The sequence below is a fragment of the Elephas maximus genome, chromosome 5 (genome assembly GCF_024166365.1).
Source record: "Elephas maximus indicus isolate mEleMax1 chromosome 5, mEleMax1 primary haplotype, whole genome shotgun sequence".
In the NCBI taxonomy this organism is placed as follows: domain Eukaryota; kingdom Metazoa; phylum Chordata; class Mammalia; order Proboscidea; family Elephantidae; genus Elephas; species Elephas maximus.
In genome coordinates this window covers 14,967,088-14,989,601 of record NC_064823.1, presented here as the reverse complement: position 1 = coordinate 14,989,601, position 22,514 = coordinate 14,967,088, and positions in this window count along the sequence as shown.

Below are 22,514 nucleotides of genomic sequence, written 5' to 3'. Positions count from 1 at the left end.
CTTTTCCACATTCCCTCCTCTAAGTACAGACTAAAAAGTCTTTACATTATATAATGTAAAAACACTGTCAAAGATAGAGAGAAGACAGACTGACTAGGGACCTAGGATCACAGGGAACTACAAAGTGGTGAGCTCCTGGGTATTCTTTTTAATTGATATATCTTACACTTGGAGATGAAGCTGGAAAACTGGAAATTCCAATAGAAACAAACAATAATATTAATAATTTCAACAAAATCCCACTTCTTCTAGCAAAAGGATCAGGAAAAAGACACGTCAGCAAGATAGAAATGTTTTAGACAGTAGCCACTCTACTCCAGCCAAAAACTATTGCCTCACCCCCTCACAACAGCACAGGCCATGTGGAGACCTAGACTTCACACCAAGCTCTAATGAGACACTCCAATCTATCTCCCCACCAGGTCAGAGAAGACTGAGTAGGAGATGAGACTTTTATTCCTGCTTTCTCCCACTATAATGTTCGTGGAGACTACAGGGAAAGGCTACACTTCCCATACAGCAGTAAGTATGTTCCCCTCTCTACACCTGCTGGGATGGCGTAAAAAGAAGCCTAATGTAGACTTAGAGCTTTGCTATCACTCAGTAATGAGGCACCCACCCCATGGCATCAGTGGAGGCCATGTCAGGAGCAGTAATGGGTCATCCCAACTCTTTCCAGCAGGGTGCTATCAGGGAAGGCTTAGTGAAAAACCAGAAATCTGATCTGATCAGTACTAACTGAGAGCCGCTACTTGCCTTGAGGGTCAAAGGAGGCTGAGTGGAAAACTCAAACTTCTACCTCCATCAGATAGTAAGATAGGTCCTCTGTTCCCCTGCTAGAGTTTTATCAGAGGAAGACAGCTAAAACAGGAGGTTTAAATGGTATACAGAATTTGACAGCATCATACCCAAAATGTCCAGGTTTCAACTAAAGAACTCCTGTTATACAAAGAACCAAGAAATCTCAACTTGAATAATACATATGTAAAACCAGTGGACAACAACACTGATATTACAAAGATGTTAGATTTATCCAATAAAGATTTTAAAGCAGCCATCATAAAAATGTTTCAACAAGCAGTTATGAACATACTTGAAAAACAATAAAAAGTTAGTTTCAGTAAAACAATAGTCTCAGGAAATATGTAGAAGATGTAAAGAAGAGCCAGATAGAAATTTTAGAACTGAAAACACAATAACCAAAAATAAAAATTAAAAAATGGGCTTTACAGTCAAATGACTGAGACAGAACAAAGACTCACTGGTCTTGAAGATCAGTCAATAGAAACAGCTCAGTCTGAACAACAGACAGAAATGGACAGAAAAATAAATAAGTAAATAAACCAGAACTTAGGGACTTACAGGACTATGACAAAAACTATAATATTGACATCTTTGGAATCCCAGAAGGAAAGGAGAAAGAGGGTAAGGATGAAAAATTACTTGAAGAAATAGTAGCTGAAAACTTCCTAAATCTGGTAAAAGACATAAACTGACAGATTTAAGTAGCCAAGTGAGCCCCAAAGAAATTCATGTCAAGACACATCGTAGTCAAACTACCGAAAATGAAAGACACAGGAAAAAAAAAAAAAACAGCAGGGAAGAAACAATGTCATAACTTCAGTGAGAAAGCCATTCTATTAACAGCAGAATTTTTCTCACAAACCACGTATGCCACAAGGAAATGGGAAATCATTTTGCAAGTGCATAGAGAAAAGAATCATGGCAACACCATGTGTTAGAGAGTAGAACTGTTCCATAGGTCATTCTTGGCTATAATCTTAATGGAAGCAGACTGTCAGGCCTGTCTTCTATGGTACCACTAGATGATTTTGAAATGCCAATCTTTAGGTAAGCATTCGAGTCCAACTGCAATGCAAACAGTTACTATCAACACAAAATAGTCAGTGAAATGTCTTTCAGGAATGAAAGGAAAATCAAAACATTCTCAGCTGAAGGAAAACTATGAGAATTTTTCACCAGTGGGCTGAGATAAAACAATGGCTAAACAAAGATCTCTAAAAAGGAAGTAAAAGGTGAAAGAACAAACGTTCCAATATCAGAAAGGAAGAAAAAGAAATGGGAAAATTAAAATACAATACATTTTCCTTCTCTTGAATAATTATAAATTATAATTGAGATTTGATGCAAAAATTATAGCACTGTCTGATTTCTTTATAAATGTAGGTACAGAAAATACTTAAGACAATTATAAATGGGGGAAAGGAAAAGGACATAAAAGGAGATGCCTTCTGTATTTTAACAAAACTAGTTAAATGGCAACACCAATTATGTACATATAATGTAATGCCTGGAACAACCATTAAGATAGCAATAGAAGATGTACTCAAAAGTGACATAGACAAATCAAAATGGAATTCTTAAAAATGTTCAAGAAACCCACAGGAAGACATAAAAAAGAAAACATATACATGAAATCATAGAAAAAATGTTAAAAAAAACTATAAACTGACAGATTTAAACCTAGCATATCAATCATTGCATTAAATATAAATTATCTAAATACGCCAATCACAAAAATTGACAGAGAGATTAGAAAAGATGTCTGAACCAAAAAAAAAAAAAAGTTACTGTTGAGTCTACTCTGACTCATTGTGACAACGTGTGTGATATCAGAGTAGAACTGTGCTCCATAGGGTTTTTGAAAGAATAATAGTATATATTTTTAATTCTATGAACACCTCTAAACAAAACAAAACCCATTGCCATCGAGTCAATTCTGACTCATGGTGACCCCATGTGTTGCAGAGTAGAACTATTCCGTAGGGTTTTCTTGGCTCTAATCTTTATGGAAACAACTTGCGAGGCCTTTTTCTGCGGCATCAATGAGTAGGTCCAAATCGACAGCCTTTATGTAGTTGAATGCAAACTGCTTGCACAACCTGGGGGCCTGCATGAATATCTTTACACATATAAATTTGAAGGCTTAAATAAAATGGGCAAATTCCTTGAAAAACAAACACTACAACAACACACCCAACAAGAAATGGGATTTTGGAATAGTTTTATAATTGCTGAGGAAATTCAATGAATAATTTAAAAACTCACATAAAAGAAAGATGCATATACAGTTTCACTGAATAATACTGCCAAATAGTTAAAGAGGAATATACAGCAAGCCTACACAATCCTTTCTAGGGTATAGAAGAGAGAGCACTTACCAAATCATTTTAAAGCTAGTATTACCCCAATACCAACACCAGACAAAGACCATGCAAAATAAAAAAGGAAAATTACAGACCAACACTTTCATTAGTATAAACACAAAAATTCTTAAGAAAATGTCACCAAATGAAATGAAGCAGCATACAAAAATAATTACACAATAATTATACTAAAGGAGGTTTATTTCACTAATACAAGACTGCTTCAATATTTGAAAATCAATTTATGTAATCCACCAAACTAATAGCCTGAAAAATGAATGTTGTAGGATCCTATCAATTGGTACAAAAGAAAAAGCATGTGACAAAATTCAACACCAATTTATGATAAAAAAAAAAGGCTCTCAGAAAATGAGAAATAGAAAAGAAATTCTTCAGCTTGATAAAGAATATTTATGAAAAGCCTACAGCCAATATTTAATAGAAAAAAACCAAATGCCTTCTTAAGATTGAAAGCGAGGTAAAGATATCTGTCTTACCATTCTTATTTAACATAATGCTGTAAGTATCAGGCAGTGCAATAAGTCAAGGGAAGGAAAAGGCATATAGATAGGAGAGAAAGAAGTAAATTGTTCCTATTCAGAGATGGTACAAATGTCTATACAGAAAATTCAAAGTACAAAACAAGCAAACAAACAAAAAAACCTCTTAGAGCTAGTAAGTGAGTACAGGAGGTTGCAGGATACAAAATAAATACTAAAAAAAAAAAAAAGATCAATTGTATTTCTATATGTTAGCAGTGAACAAATGGACAGTGACATTAAGAATATAATGCCGTTTAAGATAGCTAAAAAAAATAACAATGTATGGGCTGACTCAATAGGGGGAGAGCAAGTGGGAGAAGGGAGTAAGATGTATGTAAACCTACATGTGACAGACTGATTGGAATGGTAAATGTTCACTTGAAGCTTAATAAAAATTTAAAATAAAAAATAACAAAATACAGAGGTGTACATCTAACAAAACATGTTTGGAGCATGTATGCTGGAAAAATATTAAGATCTTTTTTTTTAAATAAATGGGTAGACATACTGTGTTCATGGGTTGGAAAATCAACATAGTAAAGATGTCATTTCTCCCCAAATTTATACATAGATTTAATGGAATTCTTATCAAAATGCAAGCAATTTTTGTTTGTTTTGTTTTAGCTCTGGCACAATTATTTTTAAATTTATATGGAAAGACAAAGAAATTAAAATAAACAAAACAATTTAAAAAAACAAATAAAATGGAAGAAATACAACTAGTATTTAGCCATAGTAATCAGGTGTGGTGCTACTGGAAGAAGAATAAACTCATAGATCAATGGAACAGACCAGAGAATCCAAAAACAAACCCATACACTATGCCCAACTGAGTTTCAGCATCAGTGAAAAAGAAATTCAAGGAAGAAAGACAGCTTTTTCTACAAATTGAGCTGGAGCAATTGGATATTGACAGTTTAGAAAAAAAAGAATCTTAACCTAAACCTCACACTGTATATAAAAATAGGTAAAGAATAGAATACATATAGAATAGGTAAAGCAGTCTTGAAAAAGAAGAATATGGTGGGATAAATTAATCTATACAATTTCAAGCCTTATTATAGGGTAACAGTAATTAATACTGTGTGATATTGATGGAGGGGCATGCACATAGATCAATGGAACAAAATATAGTACAAAGAAATAGAGCCACACAAATAGGCTGAACTGATTTTTGACAGTGGTACAAAAATAATCTTTGGAAAGAGAATACAGCTTTTTCAACTTATAATGGAGGGGCCGGTAGATCTCCATAACCAAAGATAATACCTAATTAAACCTTGAACTAAGTCTCACACCTTATACAAAACAAATAAACAAACTCAAAATAGATCATAGATACAAATGAAAAATGTGGAAATATTGACTTTTTAGAAGAAAACATAAGACAAAATCTTTGGGATGCAGGGATTAGTCAGCGAATTCTTCAGCTTGGCACCAAAAGCATGATCCATAAAAAGAAAAATCAATGAATTGGCCTTCACCAAATTAAAAAAACTAAAAAATTTATTTCAACAAAAGACCCTGATGAAAGGATGAAAAAAACAATTTACAGACTAACAGAAAATATATGCAAACCACATATTCAACAAAAGACTATATATGCAAACCACATATCCAACAAAAGACTAGTATCTAAAATATATAAACAAAGGGAAGATTGCTCAAGATGGCAGCTTAGCCAGACACACCATGCCATCCCCCTATAGCAAAGACCTGATAAACCAAGTGAAACAGGTAGAGATGACAATCTTGGAACTCTGAGCAGCAGAGGACAAGGAATTAGATCAAACACCAAATGGAAGAAGAAACAATGAAAAGAGTGAAAAAGGAGATTTACAGATTGTCGGTGACCTGCCAGCCGGCCCCACGCGGCATGATCATCTTGAGACATGTGATCAATTTTCCTGGGTAAGAAGCACAGGAAGTAAACTTCACAGAATTCTAAACAGAAGATAGAGATGCTATGTAGACAAGCCCAGAGTGACCCAACATGAACAGATCATGAACTGAATCTAAGGAGGGAAAGTTCAGGAAGACAAGTGAGAGCTCTAGGAATCCAGGCTAGCACATAGCAGGGAGGGAATCAGAAAATAACGACAGAGCTACTCACCAGCAGTGGTCCCTGATCACTTGGGCAGGTGGCACCCAAGGAGTAGAGGATCCGTAGACTGGCAGATGGAGATCCCCCAAGCAACTGGATTCTGAACAGCTCTTCTCCACTTTGTATTTCATTGTGGCCAAGTCCTGATTGTTGGCTGCACACTACAGGGGGTGTCGCAGTTCCTACATCAGTGACTGGTGGAGTACGCTCTCCTCCTTCCCCTCCCACCCTCAAAGTGACCAGCAGTGTACCCCCCTCACCTCACCCAGCAGGCAACTGGTGGTGCAAGCACCCTGCCTGCCCACTACAGGAGAAGCAAGCCTACCCCTGCTACCTCACCCACCCAGTGATCCTCAATGTGCATTCCTGCTTTGCTGGACTGGTGACCAGCAGCACAAGTTCACCCTACCTACACACGCTCTCCCACTGGCCCCTGCTATCGGTCATGTATACTTCCACACCACCACATCAGAAACCTGTGGTGCATGCCCACACCACCCACCAGCCTCCTGCCACCCTGCCCCCTGGCTCTCCACGGCATGCACTCCCACATCACCAGACCAGTGACCAGTGACATGTATCTACCCTTTTCCCCCTCACCAGCCAGGCCACTATCCCAGCCATCAACAGTGCACACTTCTATGCCACCAGACTGGTGACCCACAGCACAAGCCCTCTTTCTTCTCCCCCACACTTGCTGTCCACCCTGCCAGGCAATCAGTGGTGAGTGATCCCACACTGCCCACTTGGTGACCAGCAGTGTGAGCCCCTCCCCACCTGGCAACCTGTGACCCATGCATTTCTGCCCTGGCTTCCCAGCAACTGAAGGTGTACACCGACAACACCTACAACCTGGAACTGGTGGAAATGGTCCCTGAACCAACATTCAGTGAATAGCCAGCAGGTACATCTCCTCATTAGCAACACCTGTCACATCCTAACAGACATCATCTGCACCTCTGCCAAGCAACAAGCAGAATTTAGCACCCTCATCCAACATTTGCCTGGCTACAATATCACATATCCCATACCCAGACAGTTCCTGCAGGCCAACTGCACATGCACAAAAAGATCTTGATTCCCCGTCACCTACTGAGAAGCCAATTTGTGCATGCACAGTGGGCCTGTCCCATCCATTTGGCTAGCAGTCCCTCACAGCAGCTACAAAGACATCCTGCCCTGACCTCCAGAGTTCACACTAAATGCTATCACTAACCCGGAAGACCCAACAGCCCCACAAGAGCTGTGGAGGGACCCTGACTAATCAACAGTCATCACCCAATAGCAGGGAAAGAACTTGCTCTCCCACCTCCACTCAATCCTGTAAGGGGAAATATATGAGCCTAACCACAGAAAACTCACTTTTGGTTGTGACCCTTTGTACCCACTAGTGAAAAGGAATCGTCCAGTCAACTGACACCAACAAAGTCACACACAGATCAGTACCACAAAATATCAATTAAAGTAATACAAAGGAAGAAAGACACTCTAAAGAAAAAGAGAAGAAACAATACTCCTGATATATCAAAACACAACAAACATACATTCAATAAAGAAATATATAAATAAACACTTTAATGACCCAGAGATAGCAGACAATAACAAATTATATGAAGAAACAGGATAAAATAGCACAAATAAAGTAAGCAAAATAAAAGGACAAAAAACTTTCTGACAAAGAAATAGTAATATAACTACCTGATAAAGAATTCAAAAGATTTATATTTAGGATCCTCAAATTGATTAGGGAAAAGACAGACAAAATCATGGAAGAATTCAGGAAAACAAAACAAGAATAAAATAACAAACTAAGTACACAATTGGAAACCATACAAAAACAGTAACTAGAAATCCAGATGATTAACAATAAAATATCAAAATTAGATAAATAAATGGAAAAGTATATAAGTAGAACTGAATCAATGGAAGAAAGAATCAGTGAAATAGAGGGAAAAACCTTTGATACTAATTTGTTCGGGGGCAGTCAGAAAAAAAAAAATGAAGAAACCCTAAGATTTGTGTGGAACACCATCAAGAGAAATAATTTATGTGTAACAGGAATTCCAGAATAGGAAGAGAGAAAAAAAAAAAAAGGTACAGAGGGAATTTATGAAGATATAGTGGCAAAAAATGTCCGAAATATCATGAAAGATGAGATTTTTTCCACCCAAGAAGCTTAACAAACTCCATATAGGACAGGCATCGAAAGAAATTCACCAAGACATATCATAATCAAACTCACTAAAACTAAAGACAAAGAAATAATTCTGAAAGCAGCTCAATGAAAACCAAATATCATTTACAAAGGGACACCAATAAGACTAAGGAAACCATGCAGGCAAGCAGGCAATGGGATGACATACACAAAATCCTGAAAGAAAAGAATTATCAAACAAAAAATCATATATCCAGCAAAACTGTCTTTCAAAAATGATGGTAAAACTAGGACATTCCTAAGTAAGCAGAAATTAAGGGAATTTGTAAAAACCAGACCAATCTTACAATGAATATTAAAGGGAGTCAGTCATTCAGACAGAGAACCAAAGACATCAGACAACAACCTGAGAAAAAACATGACCACATCACCAATATATCAACCCAGATAAAGACTTCACAAAAGTAAAATGAAACTGCAACACTGATAACAGAGAACCAGAGATGTTATGCTGTAAATGACGACAACTTCGAAAGAATAAAGGGGAATAATTGATGTAGTTATAGAACTTACCTATGGAGAGAAAGTCAATGCAATATCAAGACATCCGTTTAAACTTAGGAAAATAAGGCAAATTTCAGAGTGACCACAAAGAAAATTGATAAATTTACACACCAAAATAAAGAGGAAGAAAATCAAATAGACTCCGTAACACAAAAAAGCAACATCAATGAAGGACAGAAAAAGAAAATCCATATACAAAAAAGAATTCAGCACAGAAATTAAGTAGAAAAAAGAAACACCACCACAAAAAAGCATAACACAATGGCAGCAGTGAATTTATACCATCGATAATTACACTGCATATAAATGGCTTAAATGAACCAGTCAAAAGACAGAGAATGGCAGAATGGATTAAAAAAAACATGACCCATCAACATGTTGCCTACAAAAGACAAACCTTAGACATGAAGATTTAAATAATTTAAAAATCAAAAGATGGAAAAATATCAAGGAAACAGTAAACAAAAGAAAACAGGAGTGTCAGTAATAATCTCTGATAAAATAGACTTTAAGTTAAAATGCGTATAAGAGACAAAGAAGGGAATTATATGATTAAAGAGTCAATTCACCAAGAAGACATAACAACAATAAATAATTATGCACCCAATGACAGAGCTCCAAAATACATAAAACAAACTCTAACAGAATTGAAAAGAAAGACAGCTCTACAATAATAGTGGGAGACTTTAACACACCACTTTCGATGATGGACAGAACTATAAGAAAGAAACTCAACAATGATACAGAAGATCTAAACTGCAAAATCAGCCAACTTGACTTCATAGACATATACAGAAAACATTACCAAACAGCAGCACAGTACATATTCTTCTCCAGCTCACCTGGGTAATTCTCCAGAATAGACCATATTTTAAGCCTCAATAAATTCAAAAACATTGAAATAATACAATGTATCTTCTCTGATCTTAGCACTCTAAAACTAGAAATCAATAACAGAAAAAACATGGAAAAACACTAAACACATGGAAACTGAATAATGCCTTACTTAAAAACTATTGGGCAAGAGAAGAAATTAAAAAACTCTTAGAAAAAAGTGAGAATGAAAACATAGCAAACACTAACAAGTAGAACTTCAAAAAGGGAAGCAAGAAAACAATACCATTTACAATAGCCCCCAAGAGGATAAAATACCTAGAAATAAACCTAAACAGGGCGTAAAAGTCTTATACAAGGAAAACTATAAAACACTGCTGCAAGAAGTCAAAAGAGACCTACATAAATGGCAAAACATTTCATTGTCATGAATTGGAAGACTTAACATTGGAAAAATGTCAGTATCACCCAAAGCGATTAGTAGATATAATGCATTCACAATCCAAATGCCAACATTTTTTGAAGAAATGGAAAAACTAATCTCCAACTTTATATGGAAAGAGTTCCCAAATGGATAAAGCAATACTGAAGAAGAACAAAGCAGGAGGCCTCACACTTCCCAATCTCAAACTTACTATACAGCCACTGTAATTAAAACAGCCTGGTACTGGTTCAATGACAGACACATAAACAACAAAACAGAACTGAGAACCCAGAAATAAATCCACCTATCTATAGGCAGTTGATTTTTGACAAAAGACCTAAGTTCATTCAATGGGTAGGAAACAGTCTTTTTAACAAATGGTGTTGGCAAAACTGGATACCCATTTGCAGAAAAATGAAACAAGATCCATAACTCACACCATGCACAAAAACTAACTCAAAATAGATCGAAGACCTAAATGTTAAAAGTAAAACTATGAAGCTCCTGGAAGATAACATAAGGAAAAAAGTAGGGGACCTAATTTTTGGCATAAATAGCCTATCAAACAAAACAGAAAATTTACAAATGACAGAAGATAAATTAGATAACTGGTACCTCTTAAAAATTAAATACTTATGCTCATCAAAAGACTTTACAAAAAAAGATAAAAAGAGAACAAAGAGACTGGGAAATATTCTTTGGCAATGACATATCTGACAAGGGTTTAATCTCTAAAATGTATAGAAAACTTCAACAACAAAAAATCCTATCAAAAAATGTGTAAAGGACCTGAACACACACTTCACCAAAGAGCTAACTTTCAAGCAGCCGACAAATTCATGAAAAGATGCCGGTGATCATCTATTAGAGAGATGCAAATCAAAACTACAATGACATACCATCTCTCCCCTGCAAAAATGGCACTGAAAAACAACAATAAAAAAAAAACAGGAAACAACAAATGCTGGTGAGGTTGTAGGGAGACTGGAGCTTTTGTACACTTCTCCTGGGATTGTTAAATGGTGTAACCACTGTTGAAAACAGTATAGCACTTTCTCAAAAAAAGCTAGAAATAGAAATGCCCTATGATCCAGCAATTCCACTCCTAGGTATGTATTATGGATTGAATTGTGCCCCCAAAAATGTGTGTCAATTTGGGTAGACTCTAACTCCAGTATTGTGTGGTTGTCCACCCTTTTGTGATCTGATGTGATTATCCCACACAACACAATGTGCTGTAAATTCTAACCTCTATAATGTTAATGAGGCAGGATTAGAAGTGGTTATGTTAATGAGCAGAACTCAGTCTACAGGATTAGGTTGCATCTTGAGTCAATCTCTTTTAAGATATAAAAGACAGAAGTGAGCAGAAAGGGCAGGGACCTCATTACCACCGTGCAAGAAGGGCCAAGAGTACAGCACATACTTTGAGGCCAGGGTCCTTGCACTGAGAAGCTCCTAGACCAGTGAAAAATTGGTGAAAAAAGGACCTTCCCCTAAAGACGACAGAGAAAGACTTACCTTGGAGCTGGCAGCCTGAATTTGGACTTCTAGCCTCCTAAATTGTGAAAGAATAAATACCACATGTGGTATTTCTGTTGCAGTAGCACTAGTTAACTAAGACAGTATATACCGAAGACTTGTAAGAACAATGACACAAATAGACATATGCACACCTATGTTCATTGCAGCATTATTCACAATGACAAAAAGATGGAAACAACCTAAGTGCCAATCAGTGGATTAATTCTGTCATGGATTGATGTGTTCCCCCCAAATATGTGTATCCATTTGGCTAGGCCATTATTCCCAGTATTGTGTAATTGCCCACCATTTTGTCATCTGATGTGATTTTCCTAGGTGTTGTAAACCCTATCTGTTAATGAGTTGAGATTAGCAGCAGTTATGTTAATGAGGCAAGGCTCAGTCTATAAGATTAGGTTGTGTCTTAAGTCTATCTCTTTTGAGAGAGAAAAGAGAGAAGTAAGCAGAGAGATATGGGGATTTCATACCACCAAGAAAGCAACACAGGGAGCAGGGTGCATCCTTTGGACCCAGGGTACGTGCATTTGAGAAGCTCCTAGACCAAGGGAATATTGATGACAAGGACCTTCCTCCAGAGCCAAAAGAGAGAGAAAGCCTTCCCCTGGAGCTGATGCCCTGAATTCATCCTTCTAGCCTCCTAGACTGTGAGAGGATAAACTTCTGTTTGTTGAAGCCATCCACTGGTGGTATTTCTTTTACAGCAGCCCTAGATAACTAAGACAAATTCCATTTCACTTTTGACAATTTCCAATTTTCCTAGATTCATATTCGTAATGGATGAGTGGATACACAACTTGTGGTACATAATACAATGGAATATTGTGAAAGTATAAAGAATAACGATGCATCCAGAATATCTTTTAACGTGGATGAATCTGGAGGGCATTATGCTGAGTGAAATAAGGCAATCATGAAAGGACAAACATCGTATGGTTTCACTACTGCAAAAATTCAAGAGTAGATATACACAGAGAAGGTAAGACTCTTTGATTGTTACCAGGAAGTTTAGGGGAAAGGAGGAGGAATCACTTTCTAAATAATAGATATTTGTTATTTCTGGTGATGGGAAAGGTAATATCTTATATGAGTGGAATCTGCACAACTTGATTAAGGTAAAAGAAGACATTAATATGTACACAAGAAAAATGGGCAATTTCAGTAAATGCTATAACATATAATTTTGCAACAACAATAATAGCCAAAACTATGTATATGGTTACATAGGTAGATATGTATGCATATATTTGTGTACCCCCACGTGTCTGTCAGTTTGTTATACTGTGGGAGCTTGTGTGTTGCTGTGATGTTGGAAGTTATGCCACAGGTATTCACATACCAGCAGGGTGGCCCACAGAGGACAGATTTCAGCTGAACTTCCAGACTAAGACAGATGAGGAAGAAGGACCCAGCAGCCTACTTCTGAAAAGCATTAGCCAGTGAAAACCTTACAAATAGCAGCAGAACATTGTCTGATATAGTGCTGGAAGATGAGCCCCCTAGGTTGGAAGGCACTCAAAAGATGACTGGGGAAGAGCTGCCTCCTCAAAGTAGAGTTGACCTTAATGACATGGATGGAGTAAAGCTTTCGGGACCTTCATTTGCTGATGTGGCACGACTCAAAAAGAGAAGAAACAGCTGCAAAAATCCATTAATAATTGGAACCTGGAATGTATGAAGTATGACTCTAGGAAAATTGGAAATCATCAAAAATGAAATGGAAGGCATAAACATCGATATCCTAGGCATTAGTGAGCTGAAATGGACTGGTATTGGCCATTTTATATCAGACAACCATATAGTCTACTATGCTGCGAATGACAACTAGAAGAGGAATCGTGTTGCATTCATCATCAAAAAGAATGTTTCAAGATTTATACTGAAGTACAATGCTGTCAGTGATAGGATAATATCCATATGCCTACAAGGAAGACCAGTTAATACTACTGTTATTCAAATTTACGCATCAACCACTAGGGCCAAAGTTGAAGAAATAGAAGATTTTTATCAGCTGCTGCAGTCTGAAATTGATTGGTCATGCAATCAAGATGCATTGATAGTTACTGGTGATTGGAATGGGAAAGTTGGAAACAAAGAAGAAGGATCAGAAGTCAGAAAATATGGCCTTGGTGATAGAAACAAAGCCAGAGACCAAATGATAGAATTTTGCAAGACCAACGACTTCTTCATTACAAATACCTTCTTTCACCAACATAAATGGCGACTATACTTTTTTTTATACACATGGACCTTGCCAGATGGAAAACACAGAAATCAAATTGACTACATCTGTGGAAAGACGATGGAAAAGCTCAATATCATCAGCCAGAACAAGGCCAGGGGCCGACTGTGGAACAGACCATCAGTTGCTCATAAGCAAGTTCAAGCTGAAACTGAAGAAAATCAGAGCAAGTCCATGAGAGCCAAAATATGACCTTGAGTATATCCCACCTGAATTTAGAGACCATCTGAAGAACAGATTTGACGCATTGAACACTAGGGACCGAAGACCAGAGAAGTTGTGTAATGACATCAAGGACATCATCCATGAAGAAAGCATGAGGTCACTGAAAAGACAGGAAAGAAAGAAAAGACCAAGATGGATGTCAGAGGAGACTCTGAAACTTGTTCTTGAGCGTCAAGCAGCTGAAGCAAAAGGAAGAATTGATGAAGTAAAAGAACTGAACAGAAGATTTCAAAGGGCCTCTTGATAAGACGAAGTATTATAATGACATGTGCAAAGAGCTAGAGATGGAAAACCAAAAGGGAAGAATACACTCGGCATTTCTCAAGCTGAAAGAACTGAAGAAAATATTTAAGCCTCAAGTTGCTATAGTGAAGGATTCCATGGGGAAAATATTAAACAATGCATGAAGCATCAAAAGAAGATGCAAGGAATACACAGAGTCATTATACCAAAAAGAATTAGTCGATATTCAACCATTTCAAGAGGTGGCATATGATCAGGAACTGATGGTACTGAAGGAAGAAGTCCAAGCTGCTCTGAAGGCATTGGCAAAAAACAAGTTTCCAGGAATTGTTGGAATATCAAACGGGATGTTTCAAGAAACAGATGCAGCGCTGGAGGTGTTTACTTGTCTATGCCAAGAAATATGGAAGACGGCTTCCTGGTCAACTGACTGGAAGAGATCCATATTTATGCCTATTCCCAAGAAAGATGATCCAACCGAATGTGGAAATTATAGAACAATATCATTAACATCACACTTAAGCAAAATTTTGCTGAAGATCATTCAAAAATGGCTGCAGCAGTATATCGACAGGGAACTGCCAGAAATTCAGGCCGGTTTCAGAAGAGGACATGGAACCAGGGATATCATCACTGACATCAGATGGATCCTGACTGAAAGCAGAGAATACCAGAAGGATGTTTACCTGTGTTTTATTGACTATGCAAAGGCATTCGACTGTGTGGATCTTAACAAACTATGGATAACACTGCGAAGAATGGGAATCCCAGAACACTTAATTGTGCTCATGAGGAACCTTTACATAGATCTAGAGGCAGTTGTTTGGATAGAATAAGGGGATACTGATTGATTTAAAGTCAGGAAAGGTGTGTGTCAGGGTTGTATTCTTTCACCATACCTATTTAACCTGTTTGCTGAACAAATAATACGAGAAGCTGGACTATATGAAGAAGAATGGGGCATCAGGATTGGAGGAAGACTTATTAACAACCTGCGTTATGCAGATGACACAACCTTGCTTGCTGAAAGTGAAGAGGCCTTGAAGATCAAAGAACACAGCCTTCAGTATGGATTACGCCTCAACATAAAGAAAACAAAAATCCTCACAACTGGACCAATGAACAAATCATGATAAACGGAAAAAATACTGAAGTTGTCAAGCATTCATTTTACTTGGATCCACAATCAACAGCCATGGAAGCAGCAGTCAAGAAATCAAAAGACACATTGAATTGGCAAATCTGCTGCAAAGGACCTCTTCAAAGTGTTGAAAAGCACCCTGAAGACTAAGGTGCGCCTGACCCAAATCGCATCATATGCATGTGAAAGCTGGACAATGAATAAGGAGGACCGAAGAAGAGTTGACACCTTTGAATTGTGGTGTTGGCGAAGAATATTGAATATACCATGGACTGTCAAAAGAACGAACAAATCTGTCTTGGAGGACGTGCAGCCAGAATGCTCCTTAGAGGCAAGGATGGCGAGACTGCGTCTTACATACTTTGGTGGACATGTTATCAGGAGGGATTAATTCCTGGAGAAGGACATCATGCTTGGCACAGTACAGGGTAGGCGAAAAGAGGAAGACCCTCAATGAGGTGGATTAACACAGTGGCTGCAACAATGAGCTCAAGCATAACAACAATTGTAAGGATGGTGCAGGACCGGGCAGTGTTTCATTCTGTTGTGCATAGGGCTGCTATGAGTCGGAACCGACTCAACGGCACCTAACAAAAACAATAGTTGTATAGGAAAGCATATGTGAGTAAGCACACATGCATTTATTTATAAGTGTATCTGTAGGCATATATATACACATGGTTATGTGTGACGCATATATACCCATACCAAAACCAAAACCAAACCCTGTGCCGTTGAGTCAATTCCGACTTATAGCTACCCCATAGGACAGAGTAGAACTGCCTCAAAGAGTTTCCAAGGAGTGCCAGGTGGATTTGAACTGCCGACCCTTTGGTTAGCAGTCGTAGCACTTAAGCACTATGCCACCAGGGTTTCCATGTATACCCACGTATATAATAAAATACGTGGGGGTACATTTACAGTTTCTAGACTTATCCAAAGAACTCACTGGATTGGTTTACTGGCTTAAAACCCTTAGGAACAGTCTTGTGGGACAATTTGTTTAATTGGCATAACATAGTTCATAAAGATAATGTTCTACATCCTAGTTTGGTAGGTAGTGTCTGGGATTTTAAAAGCTTGTGAGCAGCCATTGAAGATACAACTACTGGTCTCTACTCATTAGGAACAAAAGAGACAGAAGGAAACCAAAGACTTAAAGAAGAAACTAGTCCACAAGACTAAAAGACCACACTAACTATGGCCTCTTCTAACCTGAGACTAGAACTAGAGGGTTCCTGGTCACCACTCCTTGCCATTCTTACCAGGGATACAATGGAAAGTCTCAGATAGAATGGGAGAAAAATGTAGAACAAAATTCTAATTCCTGAAAAAGACCAGACCTACTAGACCAATAGAGACTAGAGGAACCCCTGATACTATCGCCCTTTGAACTTGGAGCTGAAGCTATTTTTAGATGTCACCTTTCAGCCAAATAATGGGTTGGTTTATAACACCTTTGAGTAATGTATTCCCTTAAACAATTAACCATATGAGAGCAAACAGTCAACCTTTACCCAAAAGCAAAGATGAGAAGCCGTGGAGAGGAAGGGAAACTAGATCAATGGAAACAAAAGAAACAAAATGGGATAATGAAAATGCTGACACTGTGAAAATTGTAGCCATGTCATGGGAAAATGTCTCTAAAAATTTTTAAGTGGAAAACTGGTTTACTGTATAAACTTTCACCTCAAACACACAAATGTTTTTTAAATAAATAAAAGTATATAAACAAAATCATTAAAATTCAGTAGTAAAAGATTTAATAACCTACTTAGAAAATGGACAGAAGACATGAAGAGATATTTTAAAAAAGAAGATACATAGATGACAAATAAGCACATGAAAATATGTTCAATATAATTAATCTTTAGAGAAACATAAACTAAAGGCAAAATGAGACATTACTTCACACAGAATGAATAATATAAAAAAGAGGGAGAACAACAGATGATGGTGAGGCTGAGGAGAAATAGGATCACATAATGAAGGTGGGAATATAAAATGGTGCAACCTCTGTGGAGAAAATTTTGGCAGTTTAAAAAAAAAAGTAAAGATGCAATTATACAACCAAGTAATTTCACTATTGGGCATTTAACCAAGCAATATGAAAACTTATATATACACAAATACCTGTGTATAAATGTTTATATTATTGACATCTTTGAATTACGATGTTGGCAAACAATACTGAATATACTATGAACTGCCAGAAGAACAAACAAATCTGTTTTAGAAGAAGAATAGACAGAATTCTCCTTAGAAGCAAGGATGGCGAGACTTTGTCTCGCTTATTTTGGACATGTTATCAGGAGCAACCGGAAACCCTGGTGGTGTAATGGTTAAGTGCTACCGCTGCTAACCAAAGGGTCAGCAGTTTAAATCCGCCAGGTGCTCCTTGGAAACTCTATGGGGCAGTTCTACTCTGTCCTATAGGGTCACTATGAGTCAGAATCGACTCGATGGCACTGGGTTTGGTTTTGTTTTGGGATCAAGGGAACCAGTCTCTGGAGAAGAACATCATATTTGGTAAAATAGAGGGTCAGTGAAAAAGAGTTGGATTGACCCACTGGCTGCAACAATGGGCTCAAACACAGAAATGATTGTGAAGACGGCTCAGGACTAGGCAATGTTTTGTTCTTTTGTGAATGGGGTCACTATGAGTCAGAAATGACTAGGTGGCACCTAACAAAAACACCATATTCGTAATAGCCAAAACTGAAAACATTCTGGATGCCCTCCAATGGATGATTATTTAGACAAATTGTGGGAAACCCTGGTGACATAGTAGTTAAGAGCTATGGCTGCTAACCAAAAGGTAGGCAGTTAGAATCCACCAGATGCTCCCTCAAAACCCTATGGGGCAGTTCTACTCTGTCCTATAGGGTCGTTATTAGTCAGAACTGGTTGAACGGCAATGAGTTTGTTGTTTGGTTCAATGGTACATAAACACCATGGCATGTTATTGTTAATACTTTGCTTTTTAACACTTTCAAGAGGTCTTTTGCAGTAGATATTGCCAATATGTTGTTTGATTTCTTGAGTGTTCTTTTCAAGGGTATTGATTTTGGATCCAAGTAGAATGAAATCCTTGGCAACTTCAATCTTTTCTCCATTTACCATGATGTTGCTTATTGGTCCAGTCATGAGGATTTTTGTTTATGTTGAGTGTATTCCATACTGAAGGCGGTAGTTTTTGATCTCCATCAGTAAGTGCTTCAAGTCCTCTTTGCTTTCAGCAAGCAAGGTTGTGTTATCTGCATATCGCAGGTTGTTAATGAACGAGTCTTCTACCAATCCTGATGCTACATTCTTCTTCATATAGTTCATCTTCTAAGATTTTTTGCTTATCATTCAGATTGATTAAGTATGGTGAAATAATACAACCCTGATGCACACTTCTCTTGATTTTACACCATGCAGTATCTTCTTATTCTCTTCCAATGACTGTCTCTTTGTCTATGTACAGTCTCCACAGGAGCACAGTAAAGTCTTTCTGAATTCCAATTTTTTACAATGTTATCCATAATTTGTTATGATCGACACAGTCAAACGCCTTTGCATAATCAATAAAACACAGATAAACATCTCTCTAGTATTCTTTGCTCTCAGCTAAGATCCATCTGATATCAGCAATGCTATCCTTTGTACCATGTCCTCTTCTGAAGCCAGCTTGAATTACTGACAGTTTCCTTAATGAGATATTGCTGCAACATTTTTGTATTATCCTCATCAAAATTTTAGTGGCATGTGATATTAGTATTTAATATTTTATGCGATATTTTGATAATTTCTGCATTCTGTTGATCACCGTTCTTTGGAATAGGCACATACATGCATGTCTTCCAGTCAGTTGGCCAGGTAATTGTCTTCCAAATTTCTTGACTTAGACATGAGAGCACTTGCAGCTTTGCATCTGTTTTTCAAACATCTCAATTAATATTTTGCCAATTCCTGGATCCTTGCTTTTCACCAATGCCTTCAGTGCAGCTTGGACTTTTTCCTTCAGTAACATCAATTTATGACCACATGCTACCTTCTGAAATGGTTGAACACTGATGGATTCTTTTTGGTACAGTGATTCTGTATATTCCTTCCATCTTCTTCTGATGCTTCCTGTTACGTGGAAAAATATGATTATATCAAACATCTGTAACAATAAGCTTTCTTAATTATAAATATTATTTTACATTTCGTAATAAGAGCATTCTTTGGTCAGACTTTACACAAGCTTAGATTCTGAACAAAAAATAATTATGAACAATTGACCATAAGCAAACCAGGACTTATAGTTAGGGCAGTCATATTAACTGGAGAGTGTTTGCAATTTCTTAATTAATATAATTAATTAATTATGTTAATTTCTTAATACAATCCTTAATTTTTCAAGTTTAGTATTTGAATGTGAAGCAGTATCCACAGTAAAGTTTAAGTGAAATGATTTCTCCATATTTTAGGGAGCAACCTGAAGACCATAACTTTAGATATTATTTGCAGATGTTAGGCCTGAAGATGAACTGAAGATGTACCTCCATGAATTGAAGATGAATCCAATCATGTTTTTTAAACATTTTTAATATCTATTAGAATTAAAATGATTTAAAGGAATTCAATGTAGCAACAACAATATCAGCTGACACCTGAGAACATAATGCTAAGAGGAAGTAAAAAGATTCACCTTTTTACTTCTTCAGAATGTACACCTTCAGAATGTATTTCAACCTCGAGTACATTTGAGTGCCTACTGTGCAACTAGACATGACTGTTATTTTCTGTGAAAGGCATTACGCTTCAAATAAATTGAAGCGCTTATAAGCATCATAAGAATATGTTACTTAGAAACCATACTTATAATTTGGTATCAATACTAAAAGCAGTAAAAATCTGACAGGCCAATTCCTATTTTCATATTAGAAATCAGCTCAAAAGAACTTATATCCTCTTTTGGAACTCCGCAGCTTTCAAGTACCAGTTCTTAAAATCAACAAATACTGATGAAACATTTTTGAAATGTACATATACATTGGAACACACAACGACTAAGACCATGTTAAACAGACTCTCCTCTAAAATGGTTAAAGGGTAACATGGACATCCATGTACACATTATAACAAATTTAATTGAGAGCTTTACCATCCCATCTTTTCCCCTCAAAACATTCATTAAATAACGATATACATTTTTTATTTAAATGCCATTGAAATAACAAAAGAAATATAATGCAAAGAACTCCTTAGTATATACTGGTGTGTATCCAAATAGGGTTGCTATGAGTCAGAATCGACTCGATGGCACTGGGTTTGGTTTTCGGTATGTCCAAATAGACATTTAAGGCAATATTTTTGGTCAAATTGTTTGAATTTGAAATACATTACTACAGAAACTGAACACTACACTGGGGGTTAGTTCCCCAGACTGGCCCATGGAGTAATCTGGTATAAACATATTTATTTCTGTATTAAGTTTTGGCTACTGGTATATGAAGTTCCTTCTTACTGAGAATTAATAGAAAAATAGGGGGTTGGTAAATGCGAGTGGATAAATGAAGGAAAGGAGATTAAAAAATCAGGAATGGATGATCATGAAATAAAGCCTTGGAAGAGATGAAAGAATTTGTTGGAAAGGCAATTAACTTTAGGATAAATGGATAGGGAAAATTTTTATTTAAGGTGTACCCGCAAGCATGCATTGGTTCAGTCTTTATCTCTAAGCCGCAATGGAATCTATAAGGCAGAAGCTAGTCATAAAGTAAAATATAAACTGAATACTGAGAAGTCAAATACTACACACTTGGCACTTGATGTGACTGAATATTAACTGAAATTAAACAAAATAAATTTTAAGCTATTTTATTTCAAATTTAGGAGGTGGAAAGAGGGCTTGCCAAATTTACAGAATATGGCAAATAAGATATCCAAAGAAATCCCCCCAAACTAAAATATTTATTAAAAAAAAACAACAACAAAAAAAAACTGGGACTTCCAATTTCAGGCAGGATAAAGTAACAGGAACCAAACTGACCACCCTCTCCACCTTGAACAGCTAAAAAACAGATAAGATATATACAACCAGTGGATTTAAGGCATTGAACAACAGGCAGGAAAGACCACAGATAACTGTGATAAAGGAAACAACCAATATGAGCTCTACCATTTCTCCATTTAAAAGCCTGAAAACAGTATCCAGAGTGCAACATAAGGAAGAGAATCAAAATGGAGTCCAGAAGTCTCCCTTAGATGAGGAAACAGATTTAAGAATTTGAGGAGACAAAGGCAGTAGAAGTCAGAGGGCAGAGGATCAGAGAGAGCTTACAGAAAGAGAGATTCATAGATGTGCAGAGGGTTTCCTTCAAGTCTTCAGCTGGCTATTGACCTGCCCATGTACATGAGGAAACTTCTGACATCAGGGAAAAATCTACTGGGAAGAAGCAGGCAGAACAATCCTTATAGCTCACAAGGGCTGTCCTTGCTTTCACAATCCAGTGTGGAAAGATCTCCTAACACACAAGGCATCAAATCAAGTCTACAGAATAGTATATACTGAGTTGTAGGGCCATATTAGCCCTTGATCAAGGACTCTTCTGGGCTCACCTAACAAAGCTTAACAGCAAGCCTCACAAGGATCAAAGAGTTTATACATGTCTTTTGTTATTTTGTTCTGTTTCGCTAAGTTTTTTTTTTATTATACTTTAGATGAAGTTTTACAGAACAAACTAATTTCTTATTAAACAGTTAGTTCACATATTGTTTTATAACACTGGTTAACAACCCCACAACATATCAACATTCTTCCTTCTCAACCTTGGGTTCCCTATTATCAGCCTTCATGTTCCCTCCTGCCTTCTAGTTCTTGCCCCTGGGCTGGTGTATCCCGTTAGTCTTGTTTTGTTTTATGGGTCTTTCCACTCTTTGGCTGAAGGGTGAGCCTCAGGAGTGACCTCATTACTGAGCTAAAAGGGTGTCCGGGGGCTATACTTCCAGGGTTTCTCTAGTCTATGTCCCACCAGCAAGTCTGGTCTTTCTTTTTGAGTTAGAATTGTTCTACATTTTTCTCCAGGTCTGTTCAGGACCCTCTGTTGTAATCCCTGTCAGAGCAGTCAGTGGTGGTAGCTGGGCACAATCTGGTTGTACTGGACTCATTCTGGTAGAGGCCATGGTAGATGTGGCCCATTAGTCCTTTGGGCTAATCTTTCCCTTTTTTTTTTAGTTTTCTTTGTTCTTCCTTGCTCTCGAAGGGGTGAGACCAGTGGAGTATCTTAGATGGCCACTCACAGGCTTTTAAGACCCCAGACGCTACTCACCAAAGTCGAATGTGGAACTTTTTCTTTATG